At 37.2% G+C, this 20,669-nt stretch overlaps 1 protein-coding gene and 1 long non-coding RNA gene across 2 annotated transcripts in view; one reads left to right on the forward strand and one right to left on the reverse strand.

Annotated features, from left to right (window-relative positions):
- LOC138707741 (MAM and LDL-receptor class A domain-containing protein 1-like) overlaps positions 1 to 20,669 on the reverse strand; it is a 280,376-nt gene that overhangs the window by 24,203 nt on the left and 235,504 nt on the right. The gene's annotated exons all lie outside the window — the stretch shown is intronic.
- On the forward strand, positions 172 to 2,590 carry LOC138708043 (uncharacterized). Its single transcript, XR_011334557.1, has 3 exons — positions 172 to 825; positions 1,778 to 1,934; positions 2,041 to 2,590. It is a non-coding gene; the product is annotated as an uncharacterized lncRNA (long non-coding RNA).

Consider the following 20,669-nt stretch of genomic DNA (forward strand, 5'->3'; position numbering starts at 1 on the left):
CGAGTGGAAGTATGCAAAGTATATTATTTTTAAGGTATTGATATTTACTATCTTTTGCATAGATCTAATAGCAAAACAAGCTGAATTTAGTTTGGGGGTAATTTCTTCAATATGATTTTTCCAATTGAAGCTATAGTCGGGTGGTCCAGCGATATAGGGAAGACCAGGTAACTTGATACCCTAAGGGTGAAACCTAACCATTTTTCCCCCATTACTACAAATGCTAGTGGATTATGGTGATTTTCTAGTTTGAAGGTTGAATTTTCTTTTGCCAACTTCGTTTCGAATTTCGATACTGACAAATACTATAAATGGTAGTGATTTTGTAACTGGTATGTTGGCAGCTGAGGCAAATATCGACAATATTTGCCGGTACTGGAGTTCCATGAAATTAAAATTTTACTAGATTTCTCAGCCGGTTACTGGAAGATAGTGAAATTCGAACTTATTAATAATTAATTAACATTAGTATTAATATTAATACATAATAGTTATTTCATGTGTTGCGTTGTGGTTATAATTCAAGAATAGTCAGATAAGTACGAATAAATATAATATACTTGGGCGTGATAATGCACGTGGGTAATGGATAGAAATATTATTTCAAATTTTAATGAATTTCTTTCGTGTTTAGATTTTTATTACTATGTCAAAAAATGAAATAGTGTTGCAGTGACTCCTCCAAGGAAGAAAATGTGTGGCATTCAGAGTACGCTTCAGAAATCTGTAGTTCACGTGTATAATGAGTTGAAGAAAGAAGATAATGAAGAAGGAATTATGCTAACGGAGACAGCAATTACAACCAGAATAGGAAAATTATTAGGAGTAAGTATTCTTAAGCATACATTTCAAAGTGGTATTCAGTTTTAGCAGTTTGCATTAATAATTTCATGATTGTGGTCAAACAAAACAAATTTTTAGGTTAGGCCTAGATCTTTAAACAAGTCAGTGATTTTCATATTGCCAAACTAAATACATTTAAGATACTGTAATACTGCAGTAGGTGATAGCTTAAATACATTTACAAATTAGACGAACAAATAATCAAACAGCACGAAAGTAAATTTCCAGTTTTCTCTTTTGGTATTAAATTAACCGTTCAGATCACAATTTACATGCCACATCGGCCGAATAAAATACAAGTCATATTGTAATTATTAACTTGATATTGCAGCAAATATTACATGAATGTTGGCCTGTTATGGTGCTTAAAAATAATTCAGTTTTATATAATAACTATATAACATACTCTATAAAGCATAGGAACGTTGACTCAGGCTGAATAATTTATTCATGACTGGTGTAAGTAATATTAAATATGGTGTTTCTTCAGAAAAGCTACCCCACCCAAAGTACTTGTTAAGATATAACACTTGAGAGGACGAGGACGCACTACTGGGAAACTAACCATTTCTCTTCGTCCTGGACCTCTCGCATGTTATATTGGTAATTTAATTAGTAACAAGTTTGAGGGAGGGACTACAACAATGCATTAGAATATACAGGTAAGTGTCAAAGGATTTTTGTGCTGAAAGTATTTGTGGCTGTGCACTAAAACCACGTGTTCATCACTATGTAAATATCACAGAAATCAATTAAACAAAATAAAATTATGCCTTCTTTGGTGTAGCTTTTCTGGAGAATTACCTAAATATTAGCCTACTTAAACCTATCGTAGACCCAACCTAACATGTTGATCATTTTCTATTCATATAGCTGTAAATGTTGGTATCATGCATGAATTTTAGAAGTGTTATGTTATTGTTTGTTATTACAGCTTGGCTTTACTACAGCCACGAAAGTGATAAATTCACACAAGGGGACCCCACTCGTGACACCAGGAAAACATAGACTACGTAAACATCCAGTGACTGATGCTGATGATTTTACGAAAGATGCAATTGCGAGATTTATTTATGACAAGTTACATAAAGGTAGGGAAGTTACAGGAATTATTGTGTTGATTTATGCAATGTAATTCTGATATTAGTCATAGGCCTATGTATAAAAATATGGCATAATTTTCATTTACTGTTACAGGGGAAGTACTAACAGCAGCAAAAGTTCTGGAACATATGAATGATGATTATGAAACATATTTATTTAGAGTATCCTTATCATCAGTGAAAAAATTTTGAAAGAGATGAAATTTCTATGGAGCAAAGGGGATCCTTATACACATGTATGAGAAAGTGATGTTATTCGTTTTTAAGAGAATATATAAGAAATGTGGAGCGTGAGAACCCTAAACCCGTAGTATTCTTGGATGAGACTTGGATTTTTATGAATGGTAAATTTCAATGTATTGTGAGACATTGAGTGATTGAATTTTTTACTAACAAATAGGTTAACACTTATGTGGAATATGAAATTGCAATTAATATAGGCTACTAGTAATGAATTCAGGTGGGAACAACATGTTTTGCAATTAATAGTTTCATATTATAACTAGAGGTTAGTTATAAAATTCTTGAACGGTTTTCCTGTCTTTAAAATTTTTGTGTCTCTTAGAGTGTCAATGTGAATTGCTTTTCTCTCTCTGTTTTTTTAAGTAGGATCACCCACTTATTCATGAAATAAACCAGATGAAGTTTCCAGTGACATGAATGGTGTTATTCATAGACCAACAAATGAGAGTGGAAGATTAGATGCCAGAACGAAAGGTGGATTTATACTCGGTAAGTTATATTGATTTATATTTTACATAAATTTGGCAAGAGTAATTTTTTAAATCAGGGTACAAAAATATAAAAATTGGTGACTAAATAAAAACGTGGGAAAGCCTTTCACCAAAGAGGATCTCATGTCATGTTATGTTATGTTTTATTTTCTTTATTTAAATGCTGTGAATTCATGTGACGTAATTATATGCCCAGGTATAATTTTTATTGCAGGTGCTGATTTAATTTTTTCATGCAATTGAAAGAAAAGTCAGGACTACCATAGTGCTATGAATAGCCCTGTAGTTAAGAAGTGGGTGCAAACAGTTGTTGACCTGAGAACATTAGGGCAATGCGTTATTGTCATGGATAGTGCTGCATATCATAGCAGACTTGTGAAAAATCAGCCAACAACAAAATGGAGGAAAGAACAGCTACTGGTGATTGCAACTGAATATAATAGATTTGTTGTACTAAATGATAAGAGTTGATGGTGTGAAATCACCTTTTGATATTACATTGCAATATTAATTTCCATACTTTACAGTCATTATTATTATTATTATTATTATTATTATTATTATTATTACTACTACTACTACTACTACTATTACTACTACTACTACTACTACTACTACTACTACTACTACTACTACTACTACTACTACTACTACTACTATTGCAACCGTTTCTCTTATTTCTCATAATTAGGCATACTTATAGATGCTACTTTTTTCTTTCAGGTGAAATTGAATCTACATAAGAATCCTAAAACAACAGAGCCTTGCCAATTACTGTTCTGAAGCGGCCTTGTCTTATGTGTTGTGTCTATATACAATTAATTCTTTCAGTTTTTTTCCCCTTTAATGTAATGAAGTTGTTGGTTGATTGATACCAAGTGTTCAGCAGTTGATGTCATTTGTTATCTTGCACTCCAAAATTTAACCAGATGATTGAAAGCTGTGTAAAGTTAAACAGTCAAGACAATGATCCATATCTTCATTGAGATTTCAGAAATGGCATGGGGAGATTCTGAAATATCAGTTCTTTGTAAATATTTGAGACAATCATGGCCTGTGATAATATGAGTACTGCCACTGTAGATTTTCATAGAAGTTCAGTTATTAAATTAGGTGTATTATTTTTACTATGTATTGTACAGTACTATATTTTTGTTTCGCTTAATTGATGAATTATATATGCTGTAAATTGAATAGTAGACTGTAGGCCTATAGCTTAACTGATGAATTGTATGTGCTGTAAATTAAATAGTAGGCTGTATACCACAAGTGATGAATTGTTTATGCTTGTAATGTGAAGTAATTTGCATGATATTTATTATCAGTTTCTGTATATTTCAACTGATTGAATTGTTTATACTTTTAAATTGAATTAACTTGCTTGCTATGTATTATATTTTATAGCTTAACTGATGAATAATTGTTTAGGTTTGTCAATTTAATAATCTGAGTGCCATGTACTTCATATTTTTAGTGGAGCCAACAATGTAGCTTAGTCGGTAGACTCGTTGGCCTGCAAATTCAGAGCTGCACTCGAGGGTAGTTTGGATCCCCCATTTGGTCTGATTAGTTGGTTTCTTCTGAGGATTTTCCTCCATCGTGGAGCGGATGCCAGATGGCCTATTGCAATTTTTTCATTTGCTTTAGAATCATTCCGATTTTTGTTACCACATTGTCATGTACTGATCTTGTTATTCTTTTAACAGTGTGGTAAGATGCAGGTATAGATAACCTTACAGTAATTTTGCTACCTTTCAGCTACCTCATTACCTCCCACTCCATAAAGTTCATGGATCCACGGAAGTACCAGTCGTCGATGTAATTCGACCATTTTGCTTAAAATATTAAAACACTGTAAAATATTCAGATTTCATGCTGTTACGTCCAATACTGCAGCAAGAATATCTGATTTTGAATCTGATAGTATGACAGCCTTCTCAGATTTATGAAGTCGATACTGGAGATTTTGTAAGCTTAAAAGTGTATCTAAATTTTCACTATCAAAATTAGTCAGTGTTTGAAGTTAGTTAGTTAGTGGCGTTTAAAAAGGGCGCGTCAGCTACTATGGCTATTTGCGCCCTTATCTAAAATCTTTCACTAAACACAAACACAATACAATAACCAGAATGTTTAAAAAACTAAAAAGCGTTGTCACAGTTAAAATGGGGCAAACAAGTGTTTGAATATAATTCCCTGTAAAAGGGAATATACTGGTATTGTACTATAACACCACTACATCTATGGCTTGGTAAACAGGATCCATCTATAAAAAATACTGTATGTAGTCACTCACTGACCAGATCATTTATCGTTTCTAATGATTTTTAAAATGTCTGGAGAAGTATCACATTACTTAACATCATCTGTTAAAGTTAACTTATATACTATTCATTTTGAAATAACTTGGGATTGTGTTTTATTAGTAAAGTTTCCCTTAATTGAGCAAGTTTGAGTTCTCCAAGTAGAGTCAAAAAGTCTGTTGGGATTTTGGCTCAGTTTATTAATATTTCTGGACTGTGATTTTTTGTTCTAGACAACCATATTATCTGCAAATGATGAGATTATCATAAGATCTATTTCTTTAGTTAGACCATCGACATTAATATTGGAAAATGTATTCCTGAAAACAACAATGTGGGAAGCCCAGATGAATCTGTCTCTATTTACATATTTGTGACAATGAATCAAATAATCTAGTCACTGACCCAGTGTAACACTTTATCATGGACACCCTAAGTTTGCAATTTCTTAAGTGATTTATATCTACAGAGCCATACGATCCTTGAAAATAAATTAAAATTGTTAAGTTGTTTTGTTTTCTGTTTAAAATATCTTTAATATCTTGACTAAAATTTAAAATCTGTCCATTTGTTGAATGCAATTCTCTAAAGTCAACCCAATAAAATGAAAGTTAGTTACTAGATTCCAGGAACCAATTCAATCTATGAAATCATCTCTTCCTTAATTTTGGCTATCATACTAGTAAGTGGTATCTGTCGATAACTCGAAAAAATATTAGTTGAATAATTGCTTTTCAAAATTCATGTTATGATAGATTTTCTCCAGACAGATGTTGTATTTTAGATGAGATTACAAGATAAAAGTAGTGAGTTTGCTTGTTTGCCAACATGTTTAAGAAAATCAGCATGTGTATTGTCTGGACTTGGAGATGTTTTGGGTCTTATGTTATTAAATTAATAGTAATATTCAGTTCTTGATTAAATATTGTTATATAAAGTAGATTGTAGATTTAATATTTCTTTCAGTTTTTCCTTAATAGTCTGACGTACACAGATAAAACTAACAACCACACCACCAACTAATCTAATAGAAATTAAAATATAATTAAATGTAGAAAAAGTAATTAAAATTATAAATACACGTAATAAACCATAACCCCCTAATTTCAACAACATACTATTTTATTCCCTTTTACAGCTTGTAGATAATTATTAATTATAGTTATTACTTATTACCATAATATTTATTGAACTTATTGGCTATTTCACTTCGTTTGAAAGATGTTATTGTGTACAAAAAGCATTTATTGATGATCGTTTCATGCTGTATGTTGTGTATAAATCTATGATTTCTGGCCATCTGTTCTGTGTAATCCATCTTTTGTATAGAATTAATAAAATATTCTTTTGGTAGTAATTATTTTATTAATTGAGTATTTAATTTTCACCAGCTCACATTTCTTGAATCATTTGTTTTTTTCTTATTTAAATTTAGGACACAAGAGCCAAAAAGAGACTTCACAGTTATGTATCATACATTTTTTCAATGACAGACGTGGAGTTACAGAAATAATAAGTGTAAGTGCAGCATTATTAAGCAATTTACAAACAAATGAAATCTTTAAAAAGGTATCTAGAAGTGAAATTACTTATGGCTTTTAAGGACCAAAATTATTTTTGTAAGTTGATTTATTATTATTTCAGTTTTAGCCTAGTTGTATTATCCATTTCCTTACTAATTTCAAAAGATAATCAGAAGTTCATTCGAATTCCAACCAAAAGTCAATTGGTTATTAATCTACCTTTAGGAAGTACAGTATATGTACGCTGGAATCTTTGAAGTGAAGTGACAATAATTTAATTGGTCTTGGAACAGATTTGATTCTTGAATATTATATACTATACTTTGTTGTATATTTACGTCTAGTAACCTATTAATGCTAATACTAATAATAATGTAAAGGAATAAAAGAATAAAACATAGCAATACATTTCTCATTATTATTATTCTCATTATTATTTAAACTATTTAGAATAACCTTCCAACATTAAGGTAAAGTACGGTGAGTAAAGAAGTCATTCAGTATATAGGATCGTGATTTTACTACATGTGGTGATATCTGGTAACAGTTGGCAACACTGACAAGGCGGAAATATTTGTTGTTTCGGAACTGAACTTACGTGATCCTCACTATAGTAAGATTTTTTTCTCCTATATAAGTTATAGTATAGTTTCATTTAGATATTTCTATATTTCTGTAAGATGTTTAACTTACGCGAGGGGGATCAGCGAAGCGCGTAATAGGCTCTTTATTCACTCAGTCTGACAGGCGCCTAACGCATTTAAAACCAGTAGACGCGAGGTAGGTTACTGAACTTTAGTATAGCATAAAGGGGTTTTTCCTGTCTAGGAACGCGCTGGTAGCGTTGTTTGAATCTGGCAAACATAGTAGCGTCTGGTGAGCGCGTCACCTTAGTGAGTATTTAAAAGGACGTGAGCCGAGCGTGTAGCCCCCAGACGATTGCCGGCCTGTGAGCCGAGCGTGTATTTTCGCAGAATATCACCGGCCAGTGAGCCGATCGTGTGTTTCCCCCCCAGACGATTTCCGTCCTGTGAGCCGAGCGTGTATTTTCTCAGAATATTACCGGCCAGTGAGCCGATCGGGTGTTTGGTCAGAAGACTGCCGGCCAGTGGCGTGTTTACTCACTTATATAGTCTACGGCCTGTGAGCCGATCGCGTGAATATTAATAATATCTCCGGCACTTGTTCCGATCGTGTATATCTTATCATTCTCCGTTTTCCAGCCGATCGAAGTGATAAAGTATAGATTTCGTACTTTTTAGCTTTGTGATATACTCAAAAAGTGACAGCAGGGATTTTAAACTGGCGTTAGACGAGACGCCGAAATCACACGGAAGACAACAGCCAGTATTCCGTCGCTTGGACTCAAGCAAGGGACGTGAGCCGAATAAATACACTTAGTGGAAATTTACTCCTTGTTTTCTTTTCGTGAGAATGACGAATATCACATTCTATCTTACGCCCACAAAACCACAAGGTCCATGAGAAGAGATCTCCTCTACCGGGGGACAAGATCTTCCAGCATCCACCGACGTATGACTAAGCTAGTTGACTTCTCCTCTGCCGGCGACGCGACAGAGAGGAAGATAAACAACAACAACGCGTGCCACCAGGTAAACCCGTCGCAAATGGCGCCCAACGTGGGGCCCGAGAATCAACAATACTAGTGTGGGGCCCGAGAATCAACAATACCACCGAGACAGTGTGGCTACGAGAATAAAGTAAACAATACTAGTGTGTGGCTACGAGAATAAAAATAACACCAACGCGTGGCTACGAGAATCAACAATACCACCGAGACGGCGGAACGAGAACGACAGTAGCAGCAGCAACGTGATTAACATCTGTACAAGACGACCGCGGGGTGGCGAACAACATCTCCACCGAAACAGCGCGACGAGGGTGGAAGCTGCGAGAGTGGCAGGATCATCACGGCCAAGCGGGACGAGCAGGGTCGACGCTACATCGAGGAGTAAGACAACGTGGATGGTAATATTTTGGAGGGTTATACATGTAGGAACTTTCTTTGTGTGTAGGGAGGATAACATTTATTAACGCATAATTCTGTGTAGGGTTATATGTATGTATATATATATATATATATATATATATATATATATATATATATATATATATATATGTGTGTGTGTGTGTGTGTGTGTGTGTATAATATTTTGGAGGGGATTGTTATTGTGTGATCTGTATATAGGTTATGGCATATCCAGATGTTATTAAGGAATAGGAGAATTGAGACCGAATGGACGGAGAGTGAGAGGAAAATAATAAGTAGAGAGAATAGGGGGATGGATAACGTAGGAGACAGCGAAATGGAGGGAAGATTAGAATTGGAGAGCAGTATGGGGGACGACGAGATCATAGGAAATAGCGAAGAAACCCAGCAATGTAGCGAGAAGGAAAAGGGAGAAGAAGGGATGATGCTAGGACCGCTAGGAATTTTAATGAAACATATTACGGAACAAATGAAAAAAATGGATGAAAGATTAGGTCAGAGTACGGAACAAATGAAAAAAATGGATGAAAGATTAGGTGAAAGTACTGAGCAAGCGAAGCAAATGTCAGAACAATTTAAGCAAAATTTTGAACAAATGAAACAGGATAATTCAGAACAATTTAAGCAAAATTTTGAACAAATGAAACAGGATACTTCAGAGCAAATGAAACAGAGATTGAGAAAAATGGATGAAAGATTACGTCAGGGTACCGAGCAGGCAAGGCAAATCTCCGAACAAATAAAGCAAATAGATGAGAGGCTAGGCCAAAAGACCGACAGCTGATGAGGCAGATGGACCACAAACTATCAGAAATGGAGAGTAGGATGGGAGAAAATTCCAGAGAGATTAGGAAACAGGTGAACCAGCTGATAGAGAGTCGTATAGAAAACTTGGAGGAGAGGATAGCAGACAATAATACGGAAATAGAGTCAACTAGGCGTCGTAGTAGATAAGATGGCAGAGAACATGAGAGAGCTAGAGGAGAAGGTGAGGAACAGCACAATTGCTGAGAACGAAAAGACGAGGTCGGCCATAGTAGGGACGGTAGATGAGAGGTTACAAGGGATGGACCGAGAGAGGGAGGCGATTAATCGAGTAGTGAGAGACCAGGGAAAGGAAGATAGAGAACGCCTAGAGAGTTTAGAATCAAGATGGAATTCGATGCAAGATAGGATCCATGGAGTCACTGTCGATAATTCAATTAGCGAACCGAGCGTGAGCGGAACGCCTAGCGGGAGCAGTAGTATGGGGTTAGGAAATATAGTAGGAGGTAGTAACATAAGTAATTATGTGGTCGGAGAGAACCAAGACCCCCGAAATCAGGAACAATGTAATCTAAATATTGTAAACGAGAGGTCATCTTTAGGTCGCCCACAGTATCCCACGCATATCATTAATGAAATTGGTTATCCCGTATTTGATGAGGTGGAATTCTCAAACCCTCACTGTTATATCCGCGAATTGGAAACGTATTTTCACGTGAAAAGGGTACCAGAGGAACTAAAAATGACCGTCGTGAGAAAAAGTCTGAGAGGACGGCCACTTAATTGGGTTCTCGTAGCGTTAGACGCACAGTTAGTTATGGAATATTCAAAACAAAGTTCTCTGACCGGTATTGGGGGCAGAGGCAACAGCAGAAAATTAGAAAAGAAATCAATGACAGCAGGTTTGATGCTAAGAAAGGCATATCGATGATTGATTACTTTATGGAGCTTGTCAAAAAGGGAAAGAGTCTAAATCCACCAATGCCAGATTTTGAATTGATACAAACTATCATATCCCATTACCCGGAAAATATCAGGTATAATTTGATTATCGCGGGACCACAAGATTTTGGGGAGACGATTGACCTCCTGACCGCGCTAGACAGTTCTGATATGACACACAATGGAGGCGAAAGTTATGACGCAACTAATTGTGCAGAGAAGAGAATAAAGGGTTATTCCAGCGTCTCGAAGGCAGAGAGAGGGGCACATGGCGCCCTCTCACCACCTCGAGGGAACATGAATGTAAATAGTTGGGCAGCTGACAGACAACCAGGCTATGGGTATAATAATAATAATAATAATAATAATAATGATAATAATAATAATAGTCGGGGTCAAAGTGGTATTGTCAGCCCGAACCGAAATAGGAGGGATATCCATCCTGTCAGAAATATGTACAACCGCAATAATCCTGGGGTTGACCGCGGTAGCGGAAGTAATGTAAATAGGATGAGGACTAATGGGGGCAGACCAGTCCGCAGAATCAATCACATAAGATGGTATACGGATAGAGAGGCAGATATGCACCCTAGGGACAGCAAACCACCCCACTGGTTAAGAAATAGGAGATACAGGCAAGGATTCTGGCAGCCTAATTTTGGTAGGGACTGGAATAACAGGAGAGACTGGAGGAGGCAGGAACAAGAAAGAGACCGCAGAAATGCATTGATGGTGGCGGCGCAGCAGGGAAACAATAGAATGCCAGCCACGTGTAGCAACGAGTGTGACAGGCCGGCAAGCCCGGGTAGAGATCCTACGGCAAGGTGGAACGAAATGAGAGATGTGTGTGGAAATGGGTCCGCTTCGGGAAACTAGGATGCAGAAGTCTTAAGGACTCGGAGATTTCTGTAGCTGAGTGTCATAGAACACTGTCTGAAGGGTCCGCAAACGCGATCAACATAAAACGACCGAGTGAAATCACATGCCGAGAAACGGATAATAAGGGCATATACATATTACCCTGTATAGATGTAAAGAGTTTTGGTATTAATTGTTGTGTACTATTAGATTCTGGGTCAACCAACAATGTGTGCAGCATGGAATTTTTTTCAGAAAATTAAAGAGACAGGAGCAAAATTGCAGGTACTTCCGATTTGTTCACTGCACTGCGCTGGCGCGTTAGGGAAGAAGCGGGAGAAAGTTAGATTCCAGGTGCTCTTCGAGATCGAATGTGGTGATCTCAGACTACAGGCAATTTTCCTAGTTGTGCAAAAATTAACCATGGATGTGATAATTGGCGTAGAGAGTTTCGACGAATGGCAGGCGTTATTAGATTTCGGAGGAAATAATTTAGGCGTGATCACCCAAGAGGGAAACATAGGACACGTACCGTTTAGCACAGGGGGCGTATTAACGAAGGAGCTGAGAGGTCGAAAGGGGAGAGAGAGCTGCAGGAGGAATTATTCTTTGTAGAACATATCCGAATTTGCAAGAATGCAGTAATCGAGATCAATCCGTGGGAAAATGAGGACCGTAAGAAGGGAACATGTAATGTAGACTGCGGGAATTGTGATTTGTGCATTGTAGAATTAGCCCGGGTGCAGCCATTACGTAATAGTCACTTGTACGAAAGTGACGTTGTTAACGCGGTAGGGTCGCGACACTGTGTTGAAGGAATAGCCGCCGCGAACAACAGAATTGACGAGGGTACGTTCGAGGCAGTAAATAGGAAAGTCAGTGAAGCGTACAGGATTAGTGAGAAAGAGAGAAAACAATTAATGGACGTGGTAGTGAAAAATTTAGATGTATTTTCATATACGCCGGGGCTGTGTAATGTGTACACTCATAAAATTAATGTAGAGGGATTAGAGATATTTCGGCATAAGTGTAGGCCCATTCCACTTTAGATACGAGAGCAGGCAGACGAGGTCATCAACAACATGTTGAGGGACGGAATAATTGAGGTATCGGATTCTCCGTATGTAAACGCCTTGTGCTGGGTAAGGAAGCAGAATGGTAGCCTGCGGGTCACGATCGATGCCCGACATGTAAATTCCTTTTCAGTTCGAGACAACTTCCGCACGGAACCCATAGATACCCTTTTAAGTAGGATGAGTGATTGTTCCGTGTTCACGAGCTTAGAGTTAACGAGCTCATTTTGGCAGATCCCTTTAGACGAAGAATCTAGGAAATATACCGCGTTTTTGCATAACGGACGCGTATGTCAATACACGCGCTGCCCTTTTGGTATTGCAAGTTCAGGATCGGCGTTATTAAGAGCACTGGATAGGATTTTTATGGATTCCACAAAAGAGTTTTTAGCGCAGTATTTGGACGACTTTTTGATATATGGGAACAATATACAGAGACACATTCGAGACATTGATTTTGTATTAAGTAAACTCAGGGAAGCTGGCATGACAGTGAAATTAGGGAAGACCGCGTTTTTCAAAATTGAGACCGAGTTCTTGGGTTATGTGATTTCAACGGAAGGAGATAGGCCGAACAGAGAGAGAGAGTGGAGAGCATTATGAAGATCCCACCTCCTAAGAACAGGAAGCAGGTTCGGAGATATCTAGGTATCCTCCAATACCAAAATAGGTTCCTGGTCAATTTCGCGCGACACGTACATCCACTTAGGGAACTCCTAAAGAAAGATACACCATTTAGATGGGGAGCAGCGGAACAAGAGGCTTTCGATCGGTCGAAACTATTGTTCGCTGACTCGATTCTGCTGGAAAGGCCTAACGACCGCCTACCTTACCAGATATACACTGATGCATCTTCGTATGGTTATGGCGCAGTACTGTGTCAAACTAGCGAAGACAACGAGCGACACGTGATTGCCACGGCCTCGAGAGTTTTGTCGCGGACGGAAAGTAACGCATCAATTACGGAGTTGGAAATTTCTGCAGTGTACTTCGCACTACAGAAGTTTCGGCAGTACATTTTCAATCGTCAGATTGTAGTGTACACGGATCACGTGAGTTTAGGCTTCCTAAACCGGTGCAAACTGACCAACTCTAGGATTTCAAGGTACGTACATGAAATTCTCGCCTATGATGTAACTATAAAGCATATTCCGGGATCAGAGAATATCTTCGGAGATTGTCTGTCCCGTTTGAATTCAAAATCGGGGTTCCCGGAAACTATTACCGCCCCTAAACGTGAGATCGCGGTCATGAAAATTCATTCCACCGGGAATAGTTCTTCGCGGGTAGATTTCGTAGGATTGCAGATTTGCAAGATGAGGACCCCGCGATAAGAAATATGAAGAACACGGCTAAAGAGATCTCACAGGCTCAAGGTGAGTCAATTGGTATGCGCTCTGGAGTGTTGTATAAGTTACACGGGAGAGACGTCCAGAAATGGAAGGTGTACATTCCTACTAGCATGGAAGACGAACTGATTCGTGATTTTCACGTATCTATGAGTCACTCACGGAGCGAGAGAGTTTCGCTAACCCTGGCTGAATCAGTGTATATCAAACAACTGGCAAGGAAAGTTAGGAAAGTTGTCTCTTGTTGTCTAATTTGTCCGAAGGCTAAACCTATGAATGTAAAATTCGACACTGTACCACAAGTTATTGTCAGGGGAAGCAAAAACGAGCTTGTAGCTGTAGACGAACATGGTCCTATGCCGATGTCTGCATTTGGACATAAATATATTTTTGTAACATATGATGTGTTCACTAAATTTGTAAAAATCTACCCTGTGCGATCACTATCAAGTAAAATGTGTGCAGATAAGATACTTAATGATTATGTACCGAAGTATGGTCCAGTGAAGGCATTGTTGTGCGATAACGTTTCTGTACATAAATCGAAGTTGTTTACTGACAGACTAAGAAGCGCAGGTATCAAAATGTATAACTGCTCCGCCTATTTTCCCAGCGGAAACCCATGCGAGAGAGCCCTCAGGGACATATCATTGTATTTTAGAATCTTATGTCATAGGAACCACAAAGACTGGTTTAAACAATGTACTGTAATTGAGAAGGTGATGAACCATTCGGTGAACCCTACTACCGGGATCGCTCCCATAAAACTAATGTTAGGGATAGACCCGGATCCTATGATCGGAAAGCTCCCGGAGGCTATACAGGAGGGTGATTCGATGAATGAGGAACAACTGTGTAGATTGGCATTGGATAGGATAGAGAAAAAGGCTGAAAAGAGAAGGTCAAAAGTAAAGAGGTATAGACACCGGTGGGAACCGAAAGTTGGAAATCAAGTGTTGTTAAGAGACATAAAGTTATCGTCGGCTTTAAGAGGCCGGTACTCGAGGATGGAGCTATTGTATAAGGGACCATTCTCGATAGCAAATAAATTTGGAGACCATACCTACAAGTTGAAGGACCTAAACAAAACAAGGTTCTAGGTAGATACCATAAACAGCTGCTAAGACCATTCTGGCAAGACAATGTAAATATAGATACGTAAGTTGGAATGGTGAGCTAGACCCTATTGTGTAAAGGCAGGATACCAATGTACAGTGCGGCGCAGTGTAACTGCGTACGCAAGGCGGATGCGTGATTGAATAATGTGTGACACTGTAAATAAGGATCTTATGAATTTTGTAAATAATGTATGTAAATAGTGTAAGGGATGATTAACAAGTATGCTTGAGTGATGACTGTGTGCACAGAGAGATTGTTTAAAAACATATATGTCATGGTTATTTTAGAATTTGTATATAGTTGAACAAGACGGCGTGTATCCTGGCTGATCGCGATAGGGATAACGGTAGACTGGCATGGTCGAAGGTGAGATTTCCCAACAATGAAAATTCTTTAGGGGAATTTCCATTGTTGAGAAAGGGGCATTTGAAGCTGTAGTCGGGTGGTCCAGCGATAGTAAGATTTTTTTTCTCCTATATAAGTTATAGTATAGTTTCATTTTAGATATTTCTATATTTCTGTAAGATGTTTAACTTACGCGAGGGGGATCAGCGAAGCGCGTAATAGGCTCTTTATTCACTCAGTCTGACAGGCGCCTAACGCATTTAAAACCAGTAGACGCGAGGTAGGTTACTGAACTTTAGTATAGCATAAAGGGGTTTTTCCTGTCTAGGAACTCGCTGGTAGCGTTGTTTGAATCTGGCAAACATAGTAGCGTCTGGTGAGCGCGTCACCTTAGTGAGTATTTAAAAGGACGTGAGCCGAGCGTGTAGCCCCCAGACGATTGCCGGCCTGTGAGCCGAGCGTGTATTTTCGCAGAATATCACCGGCCAGTGAGCCGATCGTGTGTTTCCCCCCCAGACGATTTCCGTCCTGTGAGCCGAGCGTGTATTTTCTCAGAATATTACCGGCCAGTGAGCCTATCGGGTGTTTGGTCAGAAGACTGCCGGTCAGTGGCGTGTTTACTCACTTATATAGTCTACGGCCTGTGAGCCGATCGCGTGAGTATTAATAATATCTCCGGCACTTGTTCCGATCGTGTATATCTTATCATTCTCCGTTTTCCAGCCGATCGAAGTGATAAAGTATAGATTTCGCACTTTTTAGCTTTGTGATATACTCAAAAAGTGACAGCAGCGATTTTAAACTGGCGTTAGACGAGACGCCGAAATCACACGGAAGACAACAGCCAGTATTCCGTCGCTTGGACTCAAGCAAGGGACGTGAGCCGAATAAATACACTTAGTGGAAATTTACTCATTGTTTTCTTTTCGTGAGAATGACGAATATCACATTCTATCTTGCGCCCACAAAACCACAAGGTCCCTGAGAAGAGATCTCCTCTACCGGGGGACAAGATCTTCCAGCATCCACCGACGTATGACTAAGCTAGTTGACTTCTCCTCTGCCGGCGACGCGATAGAGACGAAGATAAACAACAACAACGCGTGCCACCAGGTAAATCCGTCGCACAATTTAACACATTATCGATTTTTAAGCCAACAAATTTGGCTGTTGTTGATTCTAATAGGGATCTATTGTTAATTATTGCGCTAGAAATTTGCGACGTTGAATTTGGACAGGATTTAAATTGAATTATGTTAGTTTTGTTACAACTTAATACTAATTTACTGACTGAGAACCAGTCACATATTTAGAAGAGAATTTCCTCTGTTGAAGATTGGAATGTGTTGGAGCTGTTGGCTGTAATTACTATATAATTTTGTGTGTATGGCGCAAATTATTAAATAAAGTAATTGAACAAAATTGCGGTTGACTATAAATTGGCTGCAACAACTTCTGTACGAGTCACAAATAAGACGTAGTACACTGGGCTGCTAAAGGAATGCCGATTCGAAGTCTCAATCGATTTTAAATATTACCGTGTTACGAAGACTTCGCTTAGGAAGCAATAGAAATAAATACACAGAAGGCATTGCATTTAATTTTCAGTTCTGTATCTGTATTTATAACAACATTTTATATTTATAATAAAATTGATACTTTTTTGTTAATACTATAATGAAATGTAACTGGCCGCATATATCGAATGACAGCATCCATGGATAATAAGGAAGGTTTTGAATACCATATAAACTGCAGTTTCACTATTTTCGTGTAGTAAGTATTCTTATTTATCTTGTAAAATAAAAGTATATGAATAATTTAAATTTAATTCATATTAAATAATAATGTGAACATGTTATAAAAGTCGTATTTACATGTCTAAAAGAACTAATCTCAGGAAAATAGCTTTCCACTTCGCCATGTTTGCAAACGTTTTCGGAAAATCATATAATTTCGTATCGGCATTTCTTTTGCAGCCCAGTCTACAACGTATGGAACAAAGTTATTTGATTTCCTTCGCCTAAGAATTATCTGTAGATAATAGCCTGTGGAATACCTTACCCAGTGACATCAGAGACTGTCAGAATTTAACAGTGTTCAAAAACAAACTCATTAAGCACTTTCTTACTGCTCAGAGTGGGTTTAATTTCTACTTAAGTAAAAAAAAAATCTTTCTTTGTTCTTAACTTCTACAATAAACCGTCTAGCCTTTATTAATCAGTTAATCTTTCAGTACTTTGATTTTTCTTGTATTTGTGAATGTAATATTAATTGTAATTATAATTGTAATTGTATTCTTAATATTGTAGTCGTAACCCCATGGTAGTGAGGAAGAGAAGGCCTCATGGCCTTATCTCTACATGTTAAATAAATAAATCAATAAATAATAAATAAATAATAAAAGTATTTTGCCTGTCCCTCAACAAGAAAGTCAATAAAGTGAAAGTTAGAAAATGATTCAGGTTATAAAATTATCTTATGACGAGTTGCCATACTAACTTAACGTTATGACAAGTGTTGTATTGCATGTTTCCACGTATTCACTACATTACTTTTTGATATCCTAGTGATATTAACTTTATCTGTTTTTGTTTCCATTATAGGGTAAACATTGGTAATTTCGTGGCAGTGGTTATTTCGTGATACTTTTTCTTTGCTATTTCGTGAACTAACCAATGGTCTTACGAGATCCAAATTTCCGCTAAGGGATTGTATATGTTGTCCGGCTTCCAGAAACACACAGCTACGCTTTGTGTGACTGTTGTAGCTGCTTCAGTGAGCTTTTATGTTTGGAGAGAGCAAGTCAGAGTCGACTTCTCAGGCGTACAAATTTTGTGGATGTTTGGAATTATATTACAGGCTTATTACTAAAGGTAAGCATATGATATTTGGTACAATTATTTCTTATATCTTGATGAAATTTTAGGAAATGTTTTTGGAATTTTAGACATAGCTGTAGTCGTCATATAGGCTTAGCTTTACTAATAGAAATCTTAGCTGTTCGAGGCGAAATTTTGTTGAGCATTAAGCGTTACATTTTATACTATTTTAAAAATTGTATTACAATACGAATTTTAGAAATCTCAAGACAAGATGTGATAACAAAAAAGAAAAGGGGGATGCAATGGGTTCAGTGTAGCTTCTGTTTGATTTGTTATCATGCTAGGTGCCAATGATAGGTGCTAGATGACTTACTTGCAAGAATTGTGACAGAAGTTGAAACATGACTCCACCATTTTGGACCGGAGACAGAGGCAGACAATGGAGTAGCATCATGCAAATTCACCGAAGAAATATAAATTCAAAAGTGCACCTTCGGCAGGAAAAGTTATGGTTACTGTGTTTTTCTATTCAGGAGGACTACTGCTTGTGGACATCATGCCACATGGAACCACCATTAATTCTGAGCTTATGTGGCAACTCTCAAGAAACTTCAAGCTCGACTGAGTCGTGTTCGACGACATCGGGAGAAGCAGGATGTTCTGCTATTGCACGACAACGCACAGCCATATGTCAGTCACAAAACCACAGACCAGATCAGAAAATTCGGATAGACAACACTGAAACAATCGCCTTACAGTCCTGAACTGGTACCGTACGATTACTATCTTTTCCGTTAACTGATGGATCCCTTCGCGGAACGAGGTTAGAAGATGACTCCTTTGTTCACGCTGCTATACAGTGGCTCAGACGTGTTGGTCCAGACTTTTACCGTGCTGGTCTACACGCCCTCGTTCCTATAATCTTTTCGCTGTAAGAAAAATCCTAATGTAAACAATAGCACGTGACTGAAGTGAGACTTCATTGGCCGCACTTTCGCGCCATAGATTCTCCCGCCCACTGTTGTACATTCTGTTTCATGTTAAACATTTTCTGTTACTCGCCAAGTAGACCTAACCTCACTACTATGCATGAATTTGCTTAGAAAACTTTTACTTTATAATTACTGTAATTAATTTATATTAAACTTTCGTGTAAGGTCAATCGCTGCCGGATAAATGAGTTATTCCTTCCAGGTTGCAGAAGCCATATTACAGTACGACGTGCTTATGTGAACAACTAGGAGCTCAAGTGACGCCAGCTTGTTACAAGAACAGACTACCTCGGTATTACTGTTGGTATTCTTCCGCGTTCATAGTACATAACAAAATATAAAAGTAGCTTTTCTTTTACGTAGCGTTTTACATATAGGTGAAGTTATATGTTCCATCGTATTTAACAACTAGAATTCAATTTTTTATTTTCAAATAATACAAGGTTATGGTTTCCAAATGCGGAACTATATTTCCCTGCGTCGTGTGAGTGTTTCGATTGGCAGCCAATCACGGGTATGACAGTAACGCCCTTGTGTTTACATTAGGATTTTTCTTACAGTGAAAACAGTATAGGTTACGTAAGGCAATTCAAAGGGACGGGGATTATGTGGAAAAGTTACATTTTGTTCCTAAAGGATGTATCTACATTCTGTGAAAATAGCAAAGCTGTAGGATAAAAATATAATTTTTAAACAAATGTTATACATTGCTTTTGGAGTTACCCTAGTAATATAGGCTATAGTAAAGTTCGTAATAAAAGTATTCATCCTTTCATTGAAAAGAAGATCCCTTTTCAATTTCAATTTTTACGTTGATTTCATTCTTACTAAGTGTTGATATGTATTTCTATGCTTTCTTGCTATGAATAATAGACGGAATTACTATGTTTGAAGTCTTGTGACAATAAATGAGACTTTCATTTGACTTCAATGAATTTTTCCACAATTCTTCTACCTCTCACGAAACTATCAATGTAATATCACGAAATTACCAAGGTTAACACGAAATAAGCAACCATTTAGCTTAAGTTGTAAAAGTGGTTTTTTGCACTTGTTCAAGAACGTGTCCACTCTTTTATGTCTCCAGATTTGTACAGTAAATTATCGTCTTTTAGATGAAAAAATCGGAATAAGGATATATTTACACATTTGCATTTTAAATTAATTTTCATGGAATTATCACGAAATTACCAATGTTTACCCTATTTCCCGATAACAGTATATCTATAAGGTGATAACTTGAACTACTTATAATCATAATTTGCCTTGCTGTGTGTACCTAAAAATATTGTGTTCATTGTATGCTTTGTACGTCACTATTTTATTATTATTATTATTATTATTATTATTATTATTATTATTAATGTTATTATTGTATCATATTCTTATACTCTGTATGTCTCATTTATTTCGACTTACTGTTCATATTTTATTATGTGTTTTCCTTTCTTTCTACATGTTATATATTATGTCTCATTTCTACTGATTTGTTTACATTGTATTACAGCGGTGACCAAAACTCGAGCTGCAGTGATTACATGCGACAGACAGCCTATGAAGTAAGGAGACAAAGGAAAGTTACTTGGCATGAAAACTACAACCAGTGGTGGTTCCTGTACTAACATCTTGATCAATCCCGCGGATGAAAATTTCAATATTTGCTGTATCAGTAATGTCACTGCTGTCATCAAGAGCCAGTGAATAATATAAGACTTTTCTTGCTTCTTTCTTTAACCTTCCTCTTGAATATAATCAGGAATTTTCTAAATTCTTCTCTCGATACTTGTTCGAGAAATTCGTAGTTTTTCAAAATTAAAACTTATTATTGAAAAAAAGTTATTTAAGCTATCTTAATCATTACCCTTTTGAGAAATTCTGTTCTATTAA

This window comes from Periplaneta americana, chromosome 10 (genome assembly GCF_040183065.1).
Source record: "Periplaneta americana isolate PAMFEO1 chromosome 10, P.americana_PAMFEO1_priV1, whole genome shotgun sequence".
Taxonomy (NCBI): domain Eukaryota; kingdom Metazoa; phylum Arthropoda; class Insecta; order Blattodea; family Blattidae; genus Periplaneta; species Periplaneta americana.